Genomic DNA, 26,392 nt, shown 5'->3' on the forward strand with positions numbered 1-26,392 from the left:
CAAACAGGTCTGGGTATGTGGAGAAGCCTCAGTGAGGCTGCCTGTTCATGCCTGTTGGGCTTGGGAGGTACAGAGTATCTGCTATTTACGAATAGTTGCGTCAGTCTGCGTGTGCGAGTTTCTTTGGGCAAGACACTGAACTCTAGGTTGCTTTCTAATGTGGAGTGTGAATGTTAAACATTAACATGTACTGATTAAAAGACAGATGAATTGAGTTTCTTCAGTGTAATAATCTGATCTGTGTCTCTCACTTTGTAAGAGACACTCTAGCCTATGTATAGACGATGTCAACATCATAATGCTTTCATTGGTAAATATGTATTATAACAATTTCAGTACAGTGCTGTGTTGTTCTTTTTCTATGGCTGGATTTTGTCTGATAAACACTTCACAGAAAACCCAACATCACAGTACCCTTGGTGTGTGTTTGCTGCAGACCTTGTATTTATTCCTTTTTGCTTTAAAAATCTACACCTAGGGGTGTCCAAGCATTTGGAGGATTTGTCAGTTTAAAAAAAGAAGAGAAAAAGGAAACAGCACTGTTCTCAGTCAGTATTGCACCCGAGCTCTCAGATTCCCATGTTTTGGCCATCTGACAACAGCTAAAATAAACCTCCAGCTTCCATTTATCTCCTGCAGCACTCACCTAGCTCCCAACTTCCTTCCTCAGTCGTCTAATCACTCGGTGCACTTTGTTCCAAACTCCTGTAGAGATAAGTTATGCAGCAGCTGCTACATTTTAACTTGATAGTCTGCATTCAAAACAGGAAGAAAAAAATCTGAAAGACAGCACACACCTGGGCAGGCGTTTCTTTTTAGAGTGCGTCTGAATAAGATCTGTGCTCTGTATAATGGATTCATGGGCTACCTGTGTGTGCTGATAAACTCCAGAACACACAGGAAACGCAGCGGCGGCAGACCGTCAACTCCAACCCGCTCGCAACGCCGACCGGCCTCCATCTGTTGCCACTTTTGAAAAGAGCGGCTGAAAACACGTTTGTGTAATTTGGCATGTTCTTTCAAATGGAAATAATCCGCCTGTTTTTCCTTCCGAGGGGAGGCTCCCCTCTGTCGTGGCTTTCAAGGTAAGATTAAGAGGACATTTTTATCGTGCAGGATTTAGCTCTCTCTTCCTCTGGTGATTTCACTGCCTTCAGTCTGGCTGTTTGAAACGCACAGGAGGCTGTGAGCGGCACTCCAAGCCCACTATCAACCGGCGAGAAGGGAAGTGCGAATGTAAAAACTGTTTTATCTTAAAAAAGGAGAAATGAATAAAATTAAATTGTAAGATTTAATATGAGAATCAGAAGAAAATATAAAGCAGCTCTTGGTAACTATTTGTATGTTGTGAAAAGCAGTTGCTGCTAAGAGTGACATAGTACACAAAACTGAATGGAAACACTACATCTATAGCATGGAGACAAATAAAAATGACACAAATACATCCTTCCAGTGTGTATTTGTGTCATTTCAGATACATTCCATCACACAGTTTACCCAGTATTTACACTCAGTTTTGAGGATGCTCTTTATTAAATTCATATACAGTAGATGCACCATTATTATTATTTGGTGTCTTCTAAAGTCTGAAATCATAGTTGTTAAATAATATCTGCCACAGCCTCTCATGCATATGAAATTAATTCTGAGAAACATGTAGTGTTGATCCGCAAGCATTAGTTTCACCTTCTGGCCTGAGAATGGGTCGAACAGATTGGAGATCTGTGACTCTGTCCAAATGACCAGCAGTGCAAACAAGCATGACTCAGGTGGAAGCATATGATAAGCGGTCTGATCCTGCTGATGAGGAGACTGGAGGTCAACGTCTGTGTTTTCTATGCATGAAAACCCAGGCAAGGAAACTGCTTTCAACAGTAAGTGAATGTGGCCCTTTTGTTTCCCATTAGAGGCTCACAGTGCTGAGGGCTCATGGGCATTTTTACTGCTTAACCCTGTTTGAGACGTCTACATGATTAGTGTGATTTTTTTTTTTTTTATAACCCCCTTTTAATTAATTGGCCCAAAATGTCAGATGTAGCAAAAATTAAAACTCATATGTGCAAACTGATGTTTAATTTATTGCTTTTAAAACAATTCTCAGATTATTTCACCTTTTAGGCTTTATGGCATATTAGCCTGCATATAGCACAGTAGGACAAACAAGGATTCACCATAGCCCATAGATGCTGTTTAAGAGTCTGCAACAAGCTGTAGTTGAGTCTCGCTATATTATTACCTCTGCAGACTGTTTAATTGTTCAGTTCAGTGAATCTGAGCCCTGTTTATGTAGACTCAGATCCAGCCCCCTGTTCTCCAAGAGATCTGTATCTGGATATGGATAAGGTAAAACACATGGGATAGTGTGGGATGGTAGCCAGTGTAAACGCAATGTGTGTGTGTGGCATTTAAAAAAAATTAAAAATCTACCCAGCGGGTTCATAAATACAAGCTCACCTCCAGGAATACTTTGCAGCACTTTTGGCCCAGCATTAAATCATGATGCGACGTTTCCCCCGACAAAGATTCACCTTTCAGTTTAAAAAAATCAAAAAGAGGGACTGTTTTTTCTTTTTGTACTTTTGTTGTTTGGCCTTGGGACAGAGCTTAACGTTTTGGCCCCTCCGAGTGCATCCAGCTGATGTAGGAGAGGTCAAATAAACTGCAACTTTATAAAAACAAGTGCTGCAAAAGCACAAAAAACAAAACAGAAGTAGGAAAAAACTCACAAAACACAGGGGATGCGTGTTTTTGACAGAACAGCTGCGTGAGTGACAAAAACCAGAACATGCAGAGTATTGCACTGAGTCATCTGTGTTGTGTAAAATACTGAAGATACGTGTTTGCAGTCAGCTGTTTACTATTAGCTTGTCACTTTCTCAGCTGGTCAATCACTTTACAGTCTTTGTGAGCTTTTGTGGCATTTTGTTTTTAATTTCTATTGTGTTTTATTCAACTTCCACTCTATTTTGTGTGAAGCATTTTTCTATTTGCTGCTGTTTTCTTAAGTTGCAGTGCATTTGACCTTTCAGGGCCACCGTACCTACTTGGAAAAAAGAGGGAGAGCATCAAACACTAAACATCAAAGTTCTAATGCAGGCTACAAACTGGGGCGTCAGCTCCCCGTTAGAGTAAACTGACTTTAACTTGTTGTATTTTTTTTCATTTATTTATTCAGAAGTAACCTGTAACTAGTCCTTGTCACATTTGTGCTACAACAGTGTAATTTTCGTCAGTCAGTTGGCCAACTGTATCCCTGCCAGTCAGATGGTTTGGAGTGCAGGTGGTGTTCGCTGCTGTCTGCAATCCGCCAGCTGCTGACATTTAGCAGCAAACATCACATGTTAGAATGTTCACACAAATGTAAACACGCACAAGAAAGCATTCAAGCATAGACAAACACGGGCTCTCTGTGTTCCACCTCCGCATCGCAACCACATCACACACTAAAGCCAAGATAAAACTACCGCAAGGATTGTAGTGGAACGGCGCACACTCACGCTATGCTTTTCAGGCTCTTGGAAGAGAACCTGGGCTCCAGCCTAACCCGGTCCGCCGGTTCTGAACATGCTGCTGGAGGAAGACGGGGAAACGGCAACACAACTGGCTGTCATGGCTCCTAGACTGGATGCCCGAGAAAGGGTGATGAAAGGTATCCAGCGTGCAGCTACACACCAGTGGAAGGATGCAAAGTTTTTAGTCAGCCAGTCATGCCTCAGGCGTATTGTTCTGTTTTAGTTCTGTTTTGTGATACACCCAGAGAAAACATAACGTTACTCTGAGTGTAACTCGTTCACCTCTGTGAGTCAGTTCAATCCCGCTGACCGACGGTGACTAAGGCGCAGTAGAATTTATTTATTTACGTTCACGTGTGTTACAAAGAGCTCCGAAAGGTGAAGATGATTGAGAGAATTAGTGGTTGAGACTGTAGCTGGACCTCAAATGATAAATATATTTCAGGGGAACGTTTTGTTTGGTTCAGATGTCTAGGTGTTTTTCTTTTTTTTCTTCTCATTTCTATACCAATACAAAATACTGTTAGGCTTACTACTTTCTTATTTCTGAGAAAAGCTGATAGTGAAACTGTGCTGGCCTCAACCTGAAACTGCAGATTGGATGAAAATGTATTTCTATCCACTTTGTGTTTTATCTGACACCAGGACATGATAACCATTCAGGTTTCTGTGTGCACTAAGACAACCAGTTCTCCAATGTGCTGCATTGGAGAACTGGTTGTCCAAATTGCAAAACAACATGTTTTCTATCTAAAGCCATCCAGGTTTAGTTCTCCTGTTTCTGCTGTCATTGTTAATGACAGCCTCAAATTTCAGCCTCAACTCTCGCGGTACCGGTCCATGGCCCGGAGTTGGGGTCCGCTGGGTTAGTACATAAGACTGTGCTGCTGGCTCTAAAATGGGTGTTAGCAGAGGTAAATATAAGTACATAGAGTGGTTTCAAAGTGCCATTTAAATACTGGGCAGGATGTTTAGCACTGGAATGAGTAGACTTCTTAACTATGAACAAACTTTCACTGGATTGGATTATTAAGGCTTTTATTTATTTCCTGGTTAATTATTCGGCAGGAGATACATTAGCAAGGCCTCGGTACAAAAGTAGCAGTAATTCATTAAGGTTTAAACCCTGGTGGACTCTTACGTTTCCCTTCTTTTCCCCTTTATAATTAATGTTTAAATGCGTTTAACAGGATGCAACTTTAGCTCACTGGTTGAGTAGGTGTCCATGTGCCACATGGCTGAAGTACAGCAGCCAAGCTTTGAGTCTAAAGTGTGGTGCTGGACTCTGTGTCTTCTACTGCTCTCTCCCTCTCATTCCTGTCTGCTCTTCATTACCAAACAGTTGAATAAAGGGAAATTGCCCCCAAAATAAACTTAACACCAAAGAAACAATACATCACTATTTGGCGCAGCACGGTGGTGCGATTATGACCACTGTTGCCTCACAGCAAGAAGTTCCTGAGTTTGATTCCACCACCTGGTGGGGCCTTTCTGTGTGGAGGTTGCATGTTCTCCCCATGTTTGTGTGGGTTCTCTCCGGGTACTCTGGCTTCCTCCCACAGTCCAAATACATGCAGTTAGTGGGGATAGTTGGTAATAGGTGCGACTGGTTGTCTGTCTCTATGTGTTAGCCCCGTGACAGACTGGCGACCTGTCCAGAATGTATCCTGCCTCTCGCTCTATGGTAGCTGGGCTAGGATCCAGTCCCCCTGCGACCCTGACGAGGATAAGTGGAAGAGATGGATGGACACCATTATCTGTTTCTCCATTCAAAACGGCTCCATGCTGTTGCTAAATCACACAGGTGTGGGATGTGTTATGCACAAATTTTTGTAATTTTTAAAACTTCAGCTCCATACCCATTAACCATGAGACTATGCAAGAGGGAGTTGTAGTTCTTTGAGAATGAGTCCTACTGATTTTGAAGGCTTTTAAAAAAAATAAATGTCCATGAGGCTAACAAAGGTTACTTTGGTGCTTGATTAGCTAAATTAACGCCATTCATCAGGTTGGGAAGATTGTAACTTCTGCCTGTGCTTGTATGAGTTTCCACCCACAGTACAAAAGCATACATCTTAGGTAAACTGGTGAGTCTACATTGAGTGTAGCTAAGGATATGAGAGTGTGGGGCCATGTGTCTTGATTTCTTAGATCCGTGACGGACTGGTGACTTGTCGCAGGTGTACTCTGCCTCTCGCTCTGTGACAACAGGGACAGACTCCAGCCACCCACACTCTAAGCTGGATAAGCTTTTAAGAAAATTGATTCTTATTAACATTCTGTTCTCATCAACCTCTGCTGTACTTTGTTTTCAGTGCTCGCTATAACAAAATAACTCATTAAACAGGTGCTTCATGTTGGTGTTATCAGCTGTGTCAGCTGGTGTAACTGTACACTCTATCATTGCTTTTTGCTCCTGCCTGCCAAAAAACATTTAACTTGTGAACTTAACAGCCAACAACAAGAGTATGTTAGTCGGCTCAAAGCAAACGGAGCCTGCTCGAAATCACTATTTTAATCCGTTTTTCAGGTTTTCCATCTGTTTCCTGGGAGTCTGCGGAGGCTTTGCAAATACTGGTTGTATCTGCCTGATGTTAGACGATAGCTTCTCAAGTTGAGTGTTGGGGACGGGGTACGGGTGTCTTTAACAAGTGGACACATGCTCAGACGATGTAAACAAGCTTCATGCATACTCGAGTTGTCACACACATATAAGCATGCTCGCACGCTCCTCACCTCTGTTACGGCTCACCTTCTGGTGCCTGCAGGACAGTTGGATGTGGGCCTTCATCTTCATCTAGTAAACATACACTCTCACTGTCGGGATGACACGCTTTCCAAAGTGCATGCTGAGTCTGAACGAATACGCGTGGACCCACAAATGAACGCTCGCGACACCCCACTGACAGGCGTACAAGTGCACACGCGCGCGACCCCCACAGAGGAAGTGAGATTAGCTTTTTTGCTGCTGCTGTAATTCAGTTACCCCTCACTGCCGGAGGCCAAATGGCGAGCAGGGAGTAGGATTCTGCTGTGTCTGTGCTTTGTGTGGCTGTCGGCTTGCTTATCCCTGCCGTACACAGGTGAGTGTCTTTTTGCATGCCTGTCTACTCAACCCCTCCACATCCCCCCTCCCTGTCTCCACACAGCCTCGACACAACCTGGGTGCCCCCTCGCTGCTAAGCTGCCGCCTTAAATCCACTATTGTGATGGGTAATGTGTGACACGCTTCCCCTTAGGAATATTACCATTGGCATCAGGGTGAAATCTCAAACTCTACAAAAGTGTTTGTATTCATAAAAAGGCCCTATTAGTACCTAAATTATCCAATCCAACTTTATTTAAAAATTACGACAGAGTCGAGCAAACTGCTTTCCAGTTAACAGACAGCAGTAAAATACACAAACACATTAATACTATGGAAGCAGTACTGAACAAATTGGGGAAAACATTTTCCTTCTCTGTTAGCTCCTTTGTTCTTCAGCTCACTAATGGTTTCTTTTTTTTAAAGCTTTTTTTCCCCTGTGTGGCTTTCAATTGTATATTAATTCCTTACATGACAACCTCCCGTCAAAGGGTTTATTTTGCATGTCAAACAGAGCCTGATTTTAGAACAGCTAGAGTAGCTTTGCATGATTCCCAGTTCAGAATAATCCTGCCTTATACTGTTCTTTGGTCTAGGCCTTTCCATTTAAATTTAAAACATGCCATTTTAGCTTCTCTCCCTCTAGGTCGCTCTCTAGTTACGCCAGCTTTAATCTTTATTCTGATTGGTCGGGGTTCTGTACTCCCAGTTCTGAACTATTGGTTTGTTCCAGTTCCTGGTCGGAATTTTCAAGCCCCTTCAACTAGGAATTTGTACTCGGAAAGCCAAAAGAAAACCCACCAATCCCGAGTTAAGAATTCAATCCAAGATGGGGGCAGCGAATGTAAACGGTAGTAAAATTGTAAAACTCGTAATCTATTTGTGACTCACTATAAATAAGCCATAAACAAAGCACTGATCAGGCTCTGTCCATGGATGTGCTACACTGACTTGTTCCTAATATTATAATATGTCCCTGATTCGACCATATTGGGAATATCTCCTGTCTATAACATCACAAAGATGTATAAGTGACACCAGTGAGGAAGTGCAGTATCCTGGATTCTTTCTAATTACGAGTACTGTGAAAGATGTCTGGATGTTTAGAAGTCTGTGGGAAAAGCTCGTGTCTCTTTTGATTCATGATCTCAGTAAACACTTTCCTGATGAGTTTATGGTCTCAATCACTAGTTTCAGTTCCTATTAAACACGATGTTCTTTTGGGAACGATTGTATTCCTGAGCGCTTCGGTGACTTATTTTGGCACATCATTATTTTATCCATTCGGTTGATTAGACCTGTTATTGCTGCTGACCTGTTTCAAATTAACTTTAAAGCATATTAACTTTTTGGCTCCTAATCACACTATACCGGGACTTCTCGATGCCGTGCGAGACTTAAAAAGAAAAAAAGATTAGCTTCATGATCTCAGACAGTGAAAGAAGGGCTGAGAGGGAGAAACTCGGGATGCAACAGTGGAGACAGAATCAAAGAGTAAGTTAATAAGGTGCAAATGAGTGAAGGTTTAAAGAAGAAGATGAAGGCGAAAAAGAGACAGAAACTGATTAGGAGTGGGTCGGAATTCAGCTTGAGAGAGTCTGCGAAAAAAGAAACTGCTCAGGTCTGACTTATCCATTTTTTAAGACGTAGAGTAAATGAGGCCCAGTTCAGAACAGGGTCTTTTCATATAAGGATTTACATTGTGTAACAGCAATATTAATGTATTGTCATTTTACTATTTAAGTAAGCTTTGTAGACACAGCAATAAAATGTTGATTTTTTTTTTCATCAGCAAGTCAAACTGATCAGATTTCTATGAAGTCATGATAAATAAATTACCCATCAACTTTGAGGTCGGCTGGTCCTTGTGTCCACCTTGATACACCGTAGTAGCCGATGCAAGGGAGGGTTCGGCTACCTGTTATTGTACCCCTACAGCCGTGATCTATGTGGTGTGTTCGCTCTCGCCAACTCTGCCCCCAACAAGCTCAGTAAAAGCTGAAACCTAGGGTACGTTGGCACGGAGGAGGGATTTTTGGGCTGAGATTGTGGTGGCGACACCAACGGGGCCAACCAACAGATCACAGACGAGCGGTGGAGCCAGTGAGCGGCTGGCGTGCCAGAACCAACGTCACTGAGCTGCAAAGTTGCAGTGCACACATACCTTGCATGTAGTGAGTCATGAGTGCGCACACGCATGTATTCACATGGTGGGAGGCAGCTGTCTGGCACAGGTTCACCACAATCCGGGGCTCTGCCTTCCCATCACCGCGGACCCCTTGCCAGGCCAGGCTTGGAAAGAGGTCACATTCTCCAAGGTGTGTCTAAACAGAAATGACATGTGGATGTGCTGGCACGAGATGCCGCTCTCGGCTCTCTACCACCGCATCTCATGCTCCTGCCAGAAAAGCAGCCGTGGTTGTTTTCTTTCCCCCTCTTTTCTCTTCTCTTTTTCTTCTCCCTCCCTGTGAAATGCAGCCCGGTGCCAGAGAAAACAGAATCAGTGTTTGTTTTAATGGTTGTTCCATTCCTCAGGTTTATCCTGACTTAAAAATACCAGTAAAGTGGGGAGCGAGCTTGACAACTGGAATGATGCTTATGTTAATTTGGGTATGCTATTGCTTCTTTTGCCTGAGGAGTTCTCTCTGTCATCTTTCATTAAACAGCTTTTCTACTGACTGACATGTTTGTGGAAATGTATCCCCGTGACTTATTCCCTTCATAACATGACAGCATAGTATTTATGGTATACGATGTATCATCAGATCTTTCTCAGGGCAAACGTCTAATTACACACTGATGGACAGCTCTAATAACAAATGCATGAATTAGTAGAAGGTGTCAAAACACACGTATACACACTGTTTTACAGAAAGAGTAAGATTCAAAAAAAAAAAAAAACGGGAAAAAAAAGAAGATCTGTTCTGGAGGATGCTGGTGCTGGCCCGATTCCTGATTACTGCGAGCTGTATAATTTGTGAGTGACACCTTCCTGTGAAACAGGATGTCTCCATTTAGACTGAGGTGAGCGGCGCGCATTAAAGATCCCCTCCAGACATCTTTTAAAACATTTAAAAATACTTTGCTTTGAACAATAATCTGTCCGATATGGTATCAGTAGGTGGATGTGTTGCTGGGAGTTTATTTAAGTTGCTTTCTGGATTACGACTGGCTTCCAAGCTAGCTGTGATGTTATAAAATTGGACTTGTACATGCATGTGTTCAGCTCAGACTTGAAGTAAAGTTTTACAGATGCAAATGGAAAAAAAAAAGTAAAGCTTAGATTTTAAAAACTGTCTTTATAGTAAGTGCTGGATGTGATCATCACGTGTTGTGCTCTTGTCTGTTTGTCTTTGAAACAGCACAAGTGAGCACTCACATCGACGGAGCATGTGCTCTCTGGCCAGTCTTCTAGTTAGACACAACATGATGCCCTATGCCTAATATTTTGTTGGTTCCCCTTTTGTTGCCAAAGCAGCCCTGACCCATCGAGGCATGGACTCCACTAGACCCCGAAGGTGTGCTGTGGTATCTCCACCAAGATGTTTGCGACAGATCCTTTAAGTCCTGTAAGTTGTGAGGTGGGGTCTCCATGTTTGTCCAGCACAGTCCCACAGTTACTCGATTGGGTTGAGATCTGGGGAATTTGGAGCCAAGTCCACACTTCAAACTCATTGTTGTGCTTCTCAAACCAATTCTGAACCCTTTTTGTTTTGCGACAGGCTGCATTATCCTGCTGGAAGATGCCACAGCCATCAGTGAGTACTGTTTCCATGAAAGGGTATACATGATTTGCAACAATGCTTCGGCAAGTGGTATGTGTCAAAGTAACATAGATGGCAGGACCCAAGGTTTCCCAAAATCGCCCAAAGCATCACGCTGCCTCTGCCAACTACCTTCTTCCTGCAGTGCAAATATATGAAATATTTAAAAATAAGCTCTGGTATAGTTTCTTAAAATTCCTGAAAAGAATCCAAAAACAGCTGCCGTTTGATTTCAGGGGCTTGATGTTCTTCAATTTCAATTTCAATTTGATTCAATTTTATTTTAAAAACACCAAATATAACCATAGAGTGACAACCCCAACAATCAGATTACCCTCTATGTCCAACTCCAGGCCTCGAGGGCCGATGTCCTGCAGGTTTTAGATCTCACCCTGGGCCTCAATCAAATGATTAGTTCATTACCAGGTCTCTGGAGAACTTCAAGACACATTGATGAGGTAATTTAACCATTTAAATCAGATGTGTTGGATCAAGGACATATCTGAAACCTGCAGGACACTGGCCCTCGGGGCCTGGAGTTGGACACCCCTGCTCTATATGCAACCACTTGGCAACAGTGGGAAGGAAAAACTCCCTTTAACAGGAAGAAACCTCTGAGAGGACTAGGCTCAGAGAGGGGCAGCTATCTGCCATGAGCAGTTGGGAGTGATAGGCTGTGGAAGCTGGAAAAGAGCCAGAGAAAAAGAATAACCAATGATTAAATGCAGAGTGGTGGAGTCCCGGCATAAGGGAGGAGTCAGGGTCACCTGATCCACCTCTAATAATAGGAATGTTTAAAGCCTAATCTTAAAAGCAGGATGTTAGATATTATCAATATTAATATTGTGATATTCATATAAATCATTAAATGTGGGATATTTATGGAAATTAGAAGAGACATGAACCAAAACAGTAAAGCTGTAATCCTGACAATCAAAATAATGAGCTGAAAAAATGTATCCATCGTTAACAGACTTTTTGAAAACGAGACATAAAAAAACTCTTGCAGGTTTAAAAGTCTAACACCAGCAGAGTTTAATGTGTTTCTGGATAAAATATTCCTGCTTTGAGATTTTAAAATGGTAAAAAATGTCAGGGATATCAAGTCAACCTAAAATTTGGAAGCCTAAGAGAAGCAATCCTGCTTTTCAGGGAACAAATTAACTGCTTCGAGAAAAAACATTCAGTACAATTAAAATAAGTAACATCTTAATTCGAAGTCGCTCAAGTCCAACGCTGCTGCTGTGCTTTCCCTGCTGATAAGCTTTTTAAAGCTGACAGCGCAGGATCACAGCTATCTGGTGAATGGAAATGCGATGAAAGCTACCCACACTCAGCGGATTGCTTTGGCTTGCATCATTCTGCATCCCTGGCTGAATTAGTGCTTACTAGGTGGTAATAAAACAACTCTAAGCTGCAACATTGAGTTCAGGTCGAAAATGGCTCAGTACAGTGCGCTGGGAAACTACACTTCTAAGTCTAAGGCGTGTCCAGGTTTGTCGCAGAGCTGATTAAACTCAAACATGTCCTGTTTTTGATCGACTGCCGCCCTGGAAGAGAGCGTGGAACATCACCTGGATCTAGTTTGCACTGACAAATCAAACCCATTTGTGGTGGGTGGGCAGGGAGTTAACCAAAACAGGGACTTTAATCATTTTATGTATGGTAGGAGTTTATAAGTTTTAAATATACATTTATGTGTTCTGGCCCTTATAACTGAGGATAAATCACAGCAGTGATCAGGCTGTGGAAAGGACACAGACACACACTGAACACAGCAGGCCAGGTAGCACGCTGAGCTCAACACAAAGAACAGGGATGAGGTCCCTGGGGACAACATGGAAGTGGACAGGATCAGGTTTGCAGTGGACTTACAGTATGTGTTTCAGAGGATTGCAATGCACGCACAAACTGAAAGGTGAGATGTCATTTGATGCCAGACTATAAATATGATTGTTTTTATTGGCAGTATGGTAGCATTAAATAGCGTGTGATTGCTAGTTTAATCAGAACATGATGGAATAAACTCTGTAGAGCAGTTATGGATTTAAAGATTTCATTTGGCAGCTGCACAGTCGCTGAATTAGTTTTTAAATACACAGTCATATTGTTTATCTGTTTGTGACAGCTGCACTGTCCACCTGCAGATTATCCCCTGAGTCCATTAGCTGTATGTATGGACCCGAGACAGAGAAGCTGCACATTTGTGAGGTTGTGTCAGTATGTCATAATAACCGCACCATTAAAGGTGCACCCTGATGAGACCCAAAAACCAAACATTCAAGCATCACCAGCCCCATCAAGATCACCCGAGTCACTGGAACATAAACATTATAACAAAGAGCGTTGATGATGAGAACTCGCGAGCCCAGAATCCCTAGTCTGGAAAACAATAGTAAAGACCAATAAGCCGAGAACATCAGTGTGCTGTGTGAGAAACATGTATGAAAGTCTGCACGGAGAGCTAGTGTCCACCAGCACAGCATCACAGATGTAGTAAGGACCCAGAACACTGCAGAAGCTGAGGGACACCGAACAGACCCGAAGCCCAAGCGGAGCACCGGCCAGCACGACCCAGGCGCCACAGCCCACCCCCAAAGGCCTCAGACCCCGACCAATCGTGGAAGCGAGAGGCACTCACCCCAACCCAGTGAGCTGGGTGAAGGGACGGGACAGTGGGCACGGAGGGAATGCATCACACAGGCCAACACAATACATGTGTCACGGTCTGCGGAGACAGGCTGTGTGGTGGTGTGTGTGATGGACCCAGGTGCGTACACAAGTGAGTAGACGGGAGTGAACTTAACAGAAAGCGAGCCTTTATTATGGCTGATGACAAAGTGTACAAACAAAGCAGGGATAGCGTGACTAAACTAGACTATAACTAAACTGGGAAAACTAGTACTGTGACAAACTAAGAAGACTCAGAGACTATGGTGATAACTGCAAAGACTGACCGTGAAAACATGGAGGTGGGAACACAGACGACGCGACACAGACTGAATGAATGAAACACGGAGACTAAATACACATAAGGGATGATCAAGGGAAGTGGAAACACATGAGGGGAACAGATGATACACATGAACCTAATGACAGGACTGGGAAAGTGAAACTACATACACTGACATTAGACACAGACTTTCAAAGTAAAACAGGAAACATGGGGATTAGACGTGACCTGAACTGAACATAACCACACAGACATGACGCATGACAGGTAGACGCACGGACCAGGGAGCCTGAATACAGGAGGAGATGACACAAACAACTAAGAAACAAAGGACTAAACAGCAACCTCGAAATTAACTAGATGAACTAAACTAGGGCACAAATGAATACCAAAATATATAAGAACTCAAACACTGGGTCACAGACCCAGCCCATGACAACATGGGAGGCAGATCAAGGAAAAGGGAAGGGTGGGGAGCCAGAGTGCCAAGTCAGACAGAACTGGCAGGATCTGGCAGTCTCCCCTGACATATCCTGCATTAATCCAGCCCCGCCCGGGCGGTCGACGCAGCCCCCACCCCCAGGACTCACACCAAGCTGGACCAACCCAAAAGCAGTTTTTTAGTTTTTTAAAAAATTGGATAAATATATATTTAAATCATGTATGTTATCCAGCTTCCTGATTGGGGACATCTATAAATTCTTAAAGTTAATTAAGTACATTTTCCTCATGCCTGATTGGTGTGAGCCCCACCTATAAGTGGTTTAGTGAGTTGCATTAAAATTGATGGAAGGTGGAACAGGAGAAAACGAGGCAGTCGCAGATAGTCCGACCACCATCCCAGCCCACCCTCACCACTTACAGTGAGTCGTATTCTGCTCTGCATCAGTATAGTTATGACTCGTATGTGTCAGTGTCAGTGCACTAGTGCTGTGGATTAAAAGAAGCGAGACAGGTGCGGTCATACCAACCCGTTGAGAGATAGTAAAGAAGAGGCAGAGTCATTGACCCCCCATCCTCCCGCAGACCCACAGATCCGGCACCCAGAGGAGTCTCTAGCCCGCCCCCACCAGCGGAAGAAAGAGGGCAGCCCAGAGCATCCACCCGGGAATCTCCAGAGAGACAGAAAGTAACCGATGAATTATGACCGGCGGTTACATCTCCTGCAGTAGTTGCGGTCACAGAGGCGAGGCAGAGGAAAGCAACCAGAAAGGGGTGGAGCTACAGAGAAATCAGGGAGGGGGTGAAAACAAGCCCACCAGACCCACGGCTGGGCCCGTACGTGCAAACTAAGCACAGTCGGCCAAATCAAACGTAATAAATTTTTTAAGGAGGCAGATACTCTTTTCACTAATATTTCTTCAATTGGTATTATTCAACCAGTGATTAATGCTAAGTGATTGCTTGATTTTCTAATAATAAGTATTATTTTCTTGGCAATGGCTGAAGCAGTGAGTGTGGGTTTAGCTCTTTTGGTTGGAAGACTAATTGCAGTTGTCTCACTGAGGAAGCACAAATGAGGAGATAGAGGAAAGCTTTTGAGTTGTTTCAAGCCACGGGTGAACACACTCATAGCTCACTGTAAGGTGGTAGAGAATATTTTGGCTGTCTAATCCAAATCTTTGGAACAGATTAGAGGCTGACATGAACTTTTACCATGAAAGATGTGATGAAGACGTGAGATTCCTTTCTGCTCCCATGTTGTAAAGTGAAGTGTTGCTGTTAAACTGAAAATCTGGATTGTCCCAAATGAGTGAGAAAGCACAGGGTTCAATTAAGGAACTGTATCCACACAATGGCTGAAAAAGGAATTAGGTTACTACGTTTGTCCTGGAATACTAACTCTAAATAGTTCACCAAGTCAGTCACTTTGTTTTTTCTGTAGTCACATCACCAAAAAGTTCACATAAAGCTCTCTGGTACAGGAAAAAGTCTGTCTAAAACTCACATTCACCCACTAACTCAACAGTTATGTCATTAACCTGTCTTTTCAGGAAAATTTTGGCCTTTTAAATTTCAATTTTATTTAAATTGAAACGATGCACCTTCTGTTTTCTTCACCACTTACGGTCATCACAGTGGAGCTTCTTAGCCACGATCTTCAACTAGGCCATCAGAGATAAATGGTTTAACTGTTCTGACTGTGAGGCTATAACAGAAACAACAGTAACACCTAAATTTCATAAATGGTACTAAAGTACAGTTTACATTTACAGTAATAGGGTGACCGTGTAGTGTCCACTCCATGGACAAAGATTTAACACTTTTTTAACATTTAGAAAAACATGTTAATTATCTTCCGGTTTCATTGTGTGATTTATGATTTGAAGTTATTTTCAAAGGCCTTTATTTTTGGGGTAAATAAAGGCCTGCTGAGCAAGTGCTTAAAAGAAGTGTACAGACTTCATAAGACACAAGGTTTAACACAACATTACCACAAACGCCAACCTGTTGGTGGCAAAGCTGAGGGACGACATATCCTTGGAGTAGAAGTGGCTGACCAATCAACTGCCAGCAGCATGGCTAAAGTCATCCAGAGAATGATATGAACCCTGCATTGCGGACTGCATTCTTTCTGCCAACACATAACATTTTATTTTGAGTCCCTTGACAGAGAAAGTTTGGAGCAGCGTGTAGGTCAAACATTTTATCAGTCAGATCAGACCGCCAGCCTGTCCATGTCCTCCTCTGACTGATTTTGTTCAGCTGTTCACTACTCAAAGTAAGTCCTTATTAGCCTCTTTTATTAAATGCTAATTACGCTTCAGACATCAGCCAGATGTTTGCACACTGCAGCTCTCGTGCTCTCCAGATAGCAGCTGTATGTGTGTGTTTGCGTGTGTGTGTGTGAGAGAGAGAGGAGGTGGGATATTAAATGAGTCTCTTAGTCACCTGAGATTGAACTGTGCCATAACAGTGATGGAAATGTGCTGTTAGGGGGCTCAGAGCGTTCAGCTTGTCTCCTCATCACTCTGCAGCGTGGCTGAGGACTTGGACAGGGATTACACACTTCAACATTTGGAGATGAACTAAAGAGAAAAGTGAGGTGTTTTTGTTTCCCCAGCTTTGGGGTTTGGAGAGCCCAACACTGAGGCAGCGAGTCCTAAGGCTGAGTCACTCGCTCCTCTTGGTTACACTGCTTTGTGTTTGTGTTTGGGTCCCTGTTTGTCTCAAATTACACACCTGACACCCCCCCCCCCCCCCCCTTCCCTTCAAAAAAGAAAGAAATTCTGACCAGTACGTGTTTTCTTTATGACACAAGCAACCTCTTCCTGCTCCGTAAATCCAAAAATCCACCTCTGGCTTACAAGTGTAGCAGAAAATAACTTGTGCAGCGAGCTGCTGAACAGAAAGCAGGCACAGCCATTGTGTATGTCAGTGGAACTGAGCTGGAATTTTAGCGAACTCCTTCACTAAACTACCACCACCCAGCATGCAGCCAGCTCTGCCTTCATCATCACCCACCTGGTTAGCAGCACCCACCCCCGCCCCCTCAAACATCAACTCGTCTGCTCTCCACAGCAGGCTGCCAGGCCCGGGGCTGGGCCACAGGATGGAGGAGCAGGAGGAGGATGGGAGTGTGTTTGTTGGTGTTGATTAGAGGATCAGATCTCTAATGATGCCAAGTGGTGGTGGTGGTGGTGGGAGGGCAGTTTCTTGACTCCGGTCCAAAGGCTTTCGATTTGAAGGTGTGCTGAACACTTGGAAAAGCGCACACACGAATACACGTAATGATGAAGAGCGTGGTAGGGGAGCAGCTTTAAAAAGATACTTTTGATTGATTGGCAGATTCTTCACGCAGCAGCTACACTTCTTTACCCTGGTGAAGGGAATAAGTTGACCTAGACCTGTGCTTTGAGCCATCAATTGCAGAGGGAAAAGAAATTATACACAGGATGTAGCATACACAAGCTGGAGCCTCATAAGAGGGAAATGAATGCCAACATCTCACCAAGCACCACGTAAGTTGTTTTTTTGGGTTAAATCTGGAGTCAGCCAGTCATCAACCTTTATTCTATCCAAAAACTGATTTTTGAATTTTGATGTATAACGTAGAGCACAAGGAGTGCAAATGAGTCATCCATGACTTGTTATAACAGCAGTAGAGCAGCTAAATCTATATACCACACAATGTGACGCGAACAAATCACCTAGGTACTGTTATACATGTGCTGGTGGTCAGAAAGTAGAGGTTTTTATGTAGAAGTTGGTTGGCAGTAGTGGAGATACAGGTTGGTAGAGGTCAATCCCTGGCTGCTCCAGTGTGCACACTGGAGCAGCCAGGGATTGACCTCTACCAACCTATATCTCTTTGGCATGCACTGCCAAAGTATCCTTGGGCAGGAAACTGAGCCCCAAGTTGCATCCATCGATGTGCGAGTGTAAGCTAAAGCTCTGAGGTGTAGAGTTAAAAAGGACCTAAGTGAATGAGGCGTATTGTAGAGCAGAAAAGTGCGATATAGAACCATGTGTTTTGGTACAAACCAGCCAAGTGTCCCAGTAGCTACCAATGAATATGGGCTCTGACGGTGTCCCACTCTGACCACTGAGCCACCAAATGTGGAAGAAAGTGGCAATCTTGCCCCCTTGCCTGGCCTCAGTCAACTGGTGCACAAGTGTCAACTTCAACAGGGACTTCATTACACTGTTACTGTTTGTGGCAACAGATGGGAAATGCTGAAATAAAGAAAGAAGGATGTGGTTCTTCAGAGCAAAAGATTGCTGATTGGAGAAACCAATCTGCACATTGTGAAATGGTATCATAACCACTCAGTGACTCCTCTAAGGAACTACTTTGGAGTACCGAGTTGGTGACGCTGAGAGGTGGGACAGCAAGCAAAGGCAAGGCAAGTTTATTTGTATAGCACAATTCAACAACAAGGTGATTCAAAGTGCTTTACAGAGACATTAGAAACAAAAACAAATAAAAAGCATGATTTAAAATTGATTAAAACAAACAAGCAAACAAACTAACTAATTAACAAACAAACAACAGTATATAAAATCAAAACAGATAAAATCAGAACAGTAGATCAAATCTGTAGTTAAATGTAAGTTTTGAAATTTAAGCTTAAAAGTGTGGATTTGGTGCTTTATTCAAATGCAGCTGAGAACAGGTGAGTCTTCAACCTGGATTTAAATAAACTGAGTGTTTCAGCTGATCTGAGGCTTTCTGGGAGTTTGTTCCAGATATAAGGAGCATAAAAGCTGAATGCAGCTTCTCCGTGTCTGGTTCTGACTCTGGGAACTGATAAAAGACTGGATCCAGATGACCTGAGGGATCTGGAAGGTTCATACTGGGTCAGGAGGTCACTGATGTATTGTTGCCCTAAACCATTCAGAGCTTTATAGACCAGCATCAGGACTTTAAAGTCTATCCTCTGACGGAGAGGGTAATCACCTGGTTTCCCTGCCCTGCTGTGATTAGGTGGTGGGGATCTGCTTGATTCCTTGATTGCACTGTGGCTGATATTCCACTTGCTGGATATGACCGTTGTGATAGAGGGGCTGATAATATGCTACCGCCTTGGTAATTTCTCACACTTGAATGTTTCAGATCATCAAAATAATTGTAATATTAGACAAAAATAACCCAAGAAATACAAATTTCAGTTTTTAAATCATGATTTCATTTGTTAAGGGGAAAAAATAAATTTAATAACTTTTTGTGCAACCCTGTTAATCACAGTTAATTCATAACTTAATATATCAACATGGCTCCCAAAAAGTACCCCTCACCCCCAGACGGTTGTGCCAGATGGCTACCCCTGAGCCTGGTTCTGCTGGAGGCTTCTTCCTGTTAAAAGGGAGTTTTTCCTTCCCACTGTCACCAAAGTGCTTGCTATTAGGAGGGTCATCTGACCATTTAAGTTTTGTCTGTATTATTCTAAGGTCTTTACATTACAATATAAAGCGCCTTGAGGCAACTGCTGTTGAGATTTGGCACTATATAGAGAAAACTGAATTGAAAAAAATGTAACCAAATAGAGCATAATGTATCGTAGAATATATGGTCACATCCTACCTAGCATAAACTCACTAAAAAACACTTATAATGTTGATGTGGGCATTTACACCCAGATGTTCTTGAAAACTTTGTGAACTCCTGATGTAAATAATGACTTATGGTGACAGTAAATGCAAACAGTAATTTTGTAAACAAGAAAACCAAATGGGGGAATCTTCAAATGAAGGACTTGAGTTATGTAAAGTCCTTGTTCACACACTTCCTCCAGGAAATTATGACGTTTATTTAGGCCCGATTCTGTTTTGTCAGTCTCTTCAATTCATCTTCCAAGTAGCTGATATTGTTCCATTATACTCTTTCATAAATACTATAAAGTGTGCAGTGGGGGAGCGGTGAGTATTTCAGAATAAAACTTGTCAAGTCTCTTCTTTTTTAGAAAGATTTTCACCATCAAACTGAAAAAAAAAAGCTTATAATTACCCACATATGTCTGTCTGATGTCCCATCTATTACTCGGAACGTGTGCAGAGGAAGTCCAAACCTGTGGAATGAAGTCTAAACTCCTGTAGATCTCATAATGTGGTGTGCAGTCCCCTTCTTTCTTCTCCTCCAGCTGTGGAGCTTCAGGTAGTACAGAGCCTCCATCCAAGCCTTTAAAAGAGATTGTCCAGGTCTGGTCAGGAGACAGGGAAGAGATGCAGTGAGTGAGGGCGACCTGAGGCACGTGGCTACGCTCCACATTATATAAATCCACAGCACTTTTATGGGCTCCATCAGGGTAGAGATCTAAATCTGGGTTAACAAGCAGAGCTTACCGCTAAGAGTCCAGGGCACGAGAAAAGAGAGAAAAAGTCTCCTGTCTGAAACTCATTTCCCATAAATCATCTCGGTTCACACTCTTTGAAGTGGCTTTCTTAGAGTTTGGACAGGAAGTGTCGGGCTTAGGGGTTTTTTTCCAACCCAAAGACAGAGAGGGGAGGAATGAGGAAAGGAAAGGCAAGGAAAGGAAAAACAAGAGAGGAGGAACACATATGTGCTGTGATGCTCAGAGCAAGTAGTAATCCACACATAAATAGAAACGCTGCGCAGCATGCAGAAGAATATGTGCTAAGCCCGGTTTGGACTCTCATTGTTTGCTGCTTGTCATCTTCTGCGGATGCAGGAGAGGAGGAGGAGAGGGGAGGAGTGGCGCGGTGTAGGCTCCCTGCCAAATGCAAATATTGTGGAATAAATGGCGGTAAAGCTCAACCGTTGCCACTTTGCACCTAAGCCTGTGTTGAATTAACACTGTTATCATAAACAAAACATTATGTTAACGCGGCAGCGGGCTGAGCATCGACAGATGGGTAAGAGCATTAGGGAGATACCCGCCAAAGGGTGCTTTTCACCTCCTGTTTGGGCTATTACAATTCACAGGCGAGTCATGGCTGCAAAAGCGCCCATGGCATATGGCCCAGTAAATATTGACTGATATTTTAATTACCCTCTGCATAATCTAATAATTAATCACAAACATTACAGTTTCACCTTTACCCGGTGCCGCTTTTAAACAGGCACAGTCACTTTCTGTGGATTAAGAGTTTTTCATATTTTTAATGTGGCGGCATGGAGCAACACTCTCCTAATGAAATGCCTTCCGGTGCTTTCATTGAATATGTTTTTCTCAGCAAATGTTTCTCTCATCATCTAATCAAATGTTTTCTTTTCTATCACAGTCTACATCTGAACACATATTTGTGGATTTTAGGGCACATTTTACAAATCCGACTGGCTTTCACATGCTTGAAAATAATATTCCCCTGAATTCTATATCCAGGCTGGAGAGACTGGAATTGGACCCAGGACCCTGTGGACCTTCTTCAAAGCGGCCTAAAAGGGAAGCAAACCAGCTCCTAATGACAGACTACATTATGTTGATGAACCCCAAACAGAGGCCTCCATTGCTTTGCAAGTCTATTAGAGAGAGCTCTAGATTTCTGCCTTTTCTGTGCTTGAACCGCAACAGGTTTCAGGTCATGACTGCAGACTGTATATAAAAAATGGAAGTAGCACCCATTGATTTTGCAATTCCACATTTAAAAAAGTCAACACTACCACCATGGTGGGTTTATGGCTTCCACCATGGTTTTATTATTACTGTCTTTTCAACGTTGGAGTTTATTTAAATAAATCCTGCATGTGTATCCTGCAGTCTGGAGACTGACTTGCGTTTAGAGCCAGGGCCAAGTGGCCACCTGAGGAACTGCACGGATGTAGCTGCAGATCTGCATCTCGGACAATTAGCAAAATGTAGGCTCATTTAAAAGCTGGCACAACATTTGAGCGCATTATTTTATGAAAGCAATATTTTCTTTGTAACTGCAGAGATGCATAAAGTTGAAAACAACAGTTTTTTTAACAGATATTTCTTGTTGTCTGAAACAAGCACACAAGCTTACTGTCACGGCTCAACGGCACGAGGGAACAGGGATGGACACAGGCGCAGAAACCAACCCGGAAGCGAGGTGACAGAAAACAAATGATTTATTTCCGCCCACAGGTAAACAAAGGTGAAACACAAAGCGACGCCACCACACTAGTGGCGCGTAGGATTCGTCGGTGATAATGAGGGCGACCTAGACACCTCTAGGAGACGGCTGGACAGCGGGGACAGCGGGGAGGTAGAAACAGGACTAGGTAGGGGCCGGGGGCACTGGAACAAGAGGAGATCTGGAACAAGAGGAGATCACGATCAGAGGGATCCAGCAGACAACCAATAATCCTCCGCAGTTGAATTGAATTGCCTTACTTGGTTTCAGATGGAGGGGACAGGTGGAGCGGAAAACCCGGAAGCGGTCGAGGCGTGGGGAGGCAGGCAGGTGAGCGGTGGGCCGGCAGGCCACGTTGTGTAAGCAGCTGGCGGCCCAGGTCCAGGAGGACGGGAGCGAGGGGAACAAGATCTCCACTCCGGGTGCTATCGCTGAGGACAAGAAAAGACAGGTCAGTCATCACACGGCGTTAAGACAAGGTTTAGGATGCTCCACTGAACTAACATGGGAATAGCAGATACTCAGGCGATGAGTGGTTGAGAGCGCAGGTCTGATATACCGCTGGCACGATTGCTCACAGGTGGTCAGCCAGGGAGGGGCAACCGGACTCCGCCTAAAGGAGGAGGAGCCGCTGTCTGAGACCTGCAGGTGCCCCACCAGACCATGACACTTACTCTATCTACACTGCTGCGAAACAGTCATTGGCCCACCTTAAAACATAAATTAATTGTCATTAATCACTTCTTTTCTGTTGACTCAATAAATGTAACTTTTTGTGATAGCTTAAATCATCATTTAGAAAATACATTTTCTATTTACTCAGGCTATTTTGGATTAATATTAAAATTTGAAGGAATGCTTTTTCCCAGCACTGTAAGACAGCATTGTCCTCTGGGTAAAACGCTGCCTATGAAATGTGCTCAAAATCCCCAGACTTAGCAGCAGGGTTTTTTTTTATTGAGTTTACTGTGACACATAAATGTTTAACGGGGCTTTTGGAACATTTCAGTCCAAATAAAAACATTTAACACACGTCACAGGAAGCTGATGAATGATGATGTAAGTTGGGAAAATGTTCTAGTGCATAAAATCATCAGGAGGCAAGAAAAGTCTAAATATTTGGCCAATCAGAAAAGAGAAAATACAGGAGGAGTTTCAAACACTGACACTGCACTCATTTTTCCACAGTACAACAGGAGCATCTGAGTGTGCTGCATTCATGTCTTGCATTCTGTAAAGGGGTCGTATGCAAAGAAAAGCTGGTGGAGCTAAGCTCAGAAACTGGGCTTGGAGTCAAAAAACGAGATACAACACCCTCGTGCACACACACACACCTGCAGGGTGCACAGCAGCATCCCACTGTCTTCCAGGAGACACAGAGGGGAGGGATGTGGAGGAGCGGGTGGGTGGATATGCACCGGGTCGCCACATCAAACTCCTCGCAGGCCAGAGGAGTTCAGAGCAGGCATGTGTAACACAGCGATTCAGCATCCAGCAACTTAGCATGCAAGAGAGGGCGAGCAGATGAAAACCAGCGAGAAGCACGCAGAGCCTTGCCAATCTTTTCGGAGAAGGCGGCAGCTTCTTCTTCTTCTCCTCGCTCTTGTTGCTGTTTCTAGGCAGGCTGTTAAAACATTGAGTAACACATTTGAGCAACAGTTGGATGGGTGGAAACCTGCTGTGTATATTGTTCTACTGTGATTGCATGAAATTCCCCTCTAATTGCTCTTGTTCCTCCACACAGGCCAACAGCTGATATTGAGAACATCTGAGAGCTCTTAGTGTGTGTGTGTGTGTGTGTGTGTGTGTGTTTATGTGTAGAGTTGGAGGACAGCCTGGAAAATTAGGCAGCAATGTTTGACAGGTTGGACAGCTGATTGTAGCTTTCACCTGCGACTCGGTGTAGGTGGGCATAGAGGGGTCCATAAAGGTGCCATATGGAGACCATACAGACCAAAAGTGACAGGAGACTCTGACAGACGTGCCCCTGACTTCATTTAAAGACATACATCTGATCTTTTTCTTCTGAACAATGCTGTGCTGAGGATTATCATCTTCGTAGTTTTGGAACGTTTCCTCTTAATTTGTCTTTGGAAGATGAAAAAAGTAAAAGCCTGAAAAGAAACGCAAAGACTTAGTTTGGCATGAGAGTGGTGCGGTTAGTGCTGCACCACCCACAGAAAGCAGGTCCTGGGTTTGAGTCCCCCATCTGGTCCCTGTGTAGAACGACATAGCGTTTGACAACTCTAAATCATCTCTCTCTGTGACAGGCTAGAACCTTTCCAGGTCGCCCTCTGTGGCAGGATAAGCCCCCCCCCAAAAAAGAAATCTGAAAAAAAAGAATCTGAACTGGATAAGAGTTACAAAAAATATAATGCATAATTTTTTCCCTCCTGTTTCTAATAAACTTCCATTGTGCGCATGACATAATCTATGCTTACACAATGACAACCTCTGTGTCGAGTTGTCATTGTGTAAGCAGCTCTATTTAGGTGAAAGTAGCATCACCAGACTGCAAACAAAGTATTGCCTCAGAATCCTAAACCTTCAGAATCTTTAGCATCAGCGTCCTCGGTCAGTCTCAGCCCTCTTTAATAATATTAACAGAAACTAAGGTGACAACACTAATTTAGGGCTGGCTGTGGCTCGGGAGGTAGAGCAGGTCACTTGCTAAACTGAAGGTTGGTGATTTGATCCTTGGCTGCTCTCTGATGTGTTCATCGGAGCAGGAAAGTTAGATAGAAAGCACTCAGGTGTAGGAAAAAACTGCTCAGTAAGACTAGAGCTATATGCAAGCACATTACATGATGTAGTACAAGACCACTTTGCTTCCATTTAAACTCAAACTGTGACTGAACCTTCAGCTACAGCTGAGGCCAAAGAGCGTCAGGAACGCCTCACTCTGTTGTTAGAAAAATATAAAATGGCAGAAAAACTGTCTGAAAGGAAGAAATAATAACTTCAATTGCCGTCCTCTGATCAGACAAATGACTGGACGAGTCACATGCTGGCTTTAAAACTTTGGGAACCTCTTCTTTAACTCCTTTCTATAATATTTGAGCACATCCAAGTCTGCAGACCCAAGAGTTTCTGTACTCATAGAAACTTGTATTTCACTGCCCTCTGCTGGTTGATTAAGAACGGTTGACACTCTGGTCTCACACAGTCCAACACCACTCTGAGTTCTGATTTAAGAGTCTTAGCTTGGTATGCATAACAATTTTGAGACCTCTTCTGAAAGAAGACATGACACCAGAGGTCAGTTAATAAACAACAATATTTAACAGAAACAATTCATTTTTCTTTGAAAATATTCCTTTTGAAACGTCTTGATGTATTCTCAATCATCCAGGTAAGTAAATCTCCAAAAGTTGATTCTGTTCATCTGGACGTAGCGTTTTGTGGGAGAAACGTTTCGTCACTCATCCAAGTGACTTCTTCAGTCTCAGCTGACTGCAGGTTTCCCCAAATCTTATAAACAGTACATTTGCATAATGACTGAAACCAGCCCACTGAAGGAACAATGGGCTGGGAGGTCAATAATGGAGGACATCTAAAAGCTGACGTGTACCGTAAATCTACACATACGGATCAGCATTTAAGGTTTGACTCTCATCATCCACTGGAGCACAAACTGGGTGTCATCAGGACGCTACAACACAGAGCGAACACCAAAACGTTTCTCCCACAAAATGCTACGTCCAGATGAACAGAATCAACTTTTGGAGGTTCCTTTTGAAATTTACTATTTAATGATGGCGGAAGTGGGTCCTTGGTTCAAATCCACCTACTGGCTGGGTTTTGTCTGTGTTCTCTCTGGCTTCCTCCCATAGATGTGTATTTAGTGAACTTGGAGCTTTTACATTGCAGATAGGTGTAAATGGTAAATGGACTGATTCTTATATAGCACTTTTCTACTCTCCCGGAGTACTCAAAGCGCTCTATACAACATGCCACAATCACACCCATTCTCACAAGCATTTTCTCTGTACTTAGCGCTTTCTGACTACATTCACACACACATTCATACTCCGATGGAAGCATCGGAGAGCAACTTGGGGTTAGTATCTTGCCCAAGGATACTTGACATGCAGACTGGAGGAGCCAAGGATCGAACCACCATCCTTCCCATCAGTAGGTGACCTGTGAATGGTTGTCTCTGTGTTAGCCCTGTGTCACATTGGAAACCTGTCCAGTGTGTTCCCCACCGTTCATCCTATGGCAGCTGGATCAGGCTTCACCCGACACAGACTATACGCAGTCCTGTGAAAAAGTAATTTCCAAAGATCATAGTAATTTGATCTTTTTAAAAAAAAAAAATTTTTTTATTTTTTTAACAAGCAATAAGTGGTAATCACTGTAATGAAATCAGTTCACTATAACAATCAAACGATGGAAACTAGTTGGAACTAAACTGACTTCTCAGCTAAAAGGCTTTTATTTATTTATTTTTTTAAAATCACAGTTTACTCATTTATGCATGAAGGTAGGTCCTCTTTGTTCAAACAGAGAGGCTGTGAGCTTCAGAGTAAGCATGGAGCCAAGCTGCACCCAGCAGGTGAGAAGCTCCATAGAGCAGATA

The 26,392-nt window shown here is 43.2% G+C and overlaps 2 long non-coding RNA genes across 2 annotated transcripts in view; both read right to left on the reverse strand.

The window, feature by feature from the left end:
- The window catches only part of LOC113029269 (uncharacterized), a 5,825-nt gene extending 4,662 nt beyond the window's left edge, over positions 1-1,163 (reverse strand). The window contains exon 1 of the long non-coding RNA XR_003273378.1: positions 647-1,163. This is a non-coding gene — a long non-coding RNA (uncharacterized LOC113029269). The remainder of the gene's footprint in view (positions 1-646) is intronic.
- Positions 1,164-21,787: 20,624 nt separating this feature from the next.
- Positions 21,788-22,401, reverse strand: LOC113029336 (uncharacterized). The gene is made up of 3 exons (XR_003273387.1): positions 22,315-22,401; positions 22,071-22,241; positions 21,788-21,991 (listed from the first exon to the last, which is right to left on the reverse strand). It is a non-coding gene; the product is annotated as an uncharacterized LOC113029336 (long non-coding RNA).
- Positions 22,402-26,392: the final 3,991 nt, after the last annotated feature.

Source organism: Astatotilapia calliptera, chromosome 9 (assembly GCF_900246225.1).
Source record: "Astatotilapia calliptera chromosome 9, fAstCal1.2, whole genome shotgun sequence".
Taxonomy (NCBI): Eukaryota; Metazoa; Chordata; class Actinopteri; order Cichliformes; family Cichlidae; genus Astatotilapia; species Astatotilapia calliptera.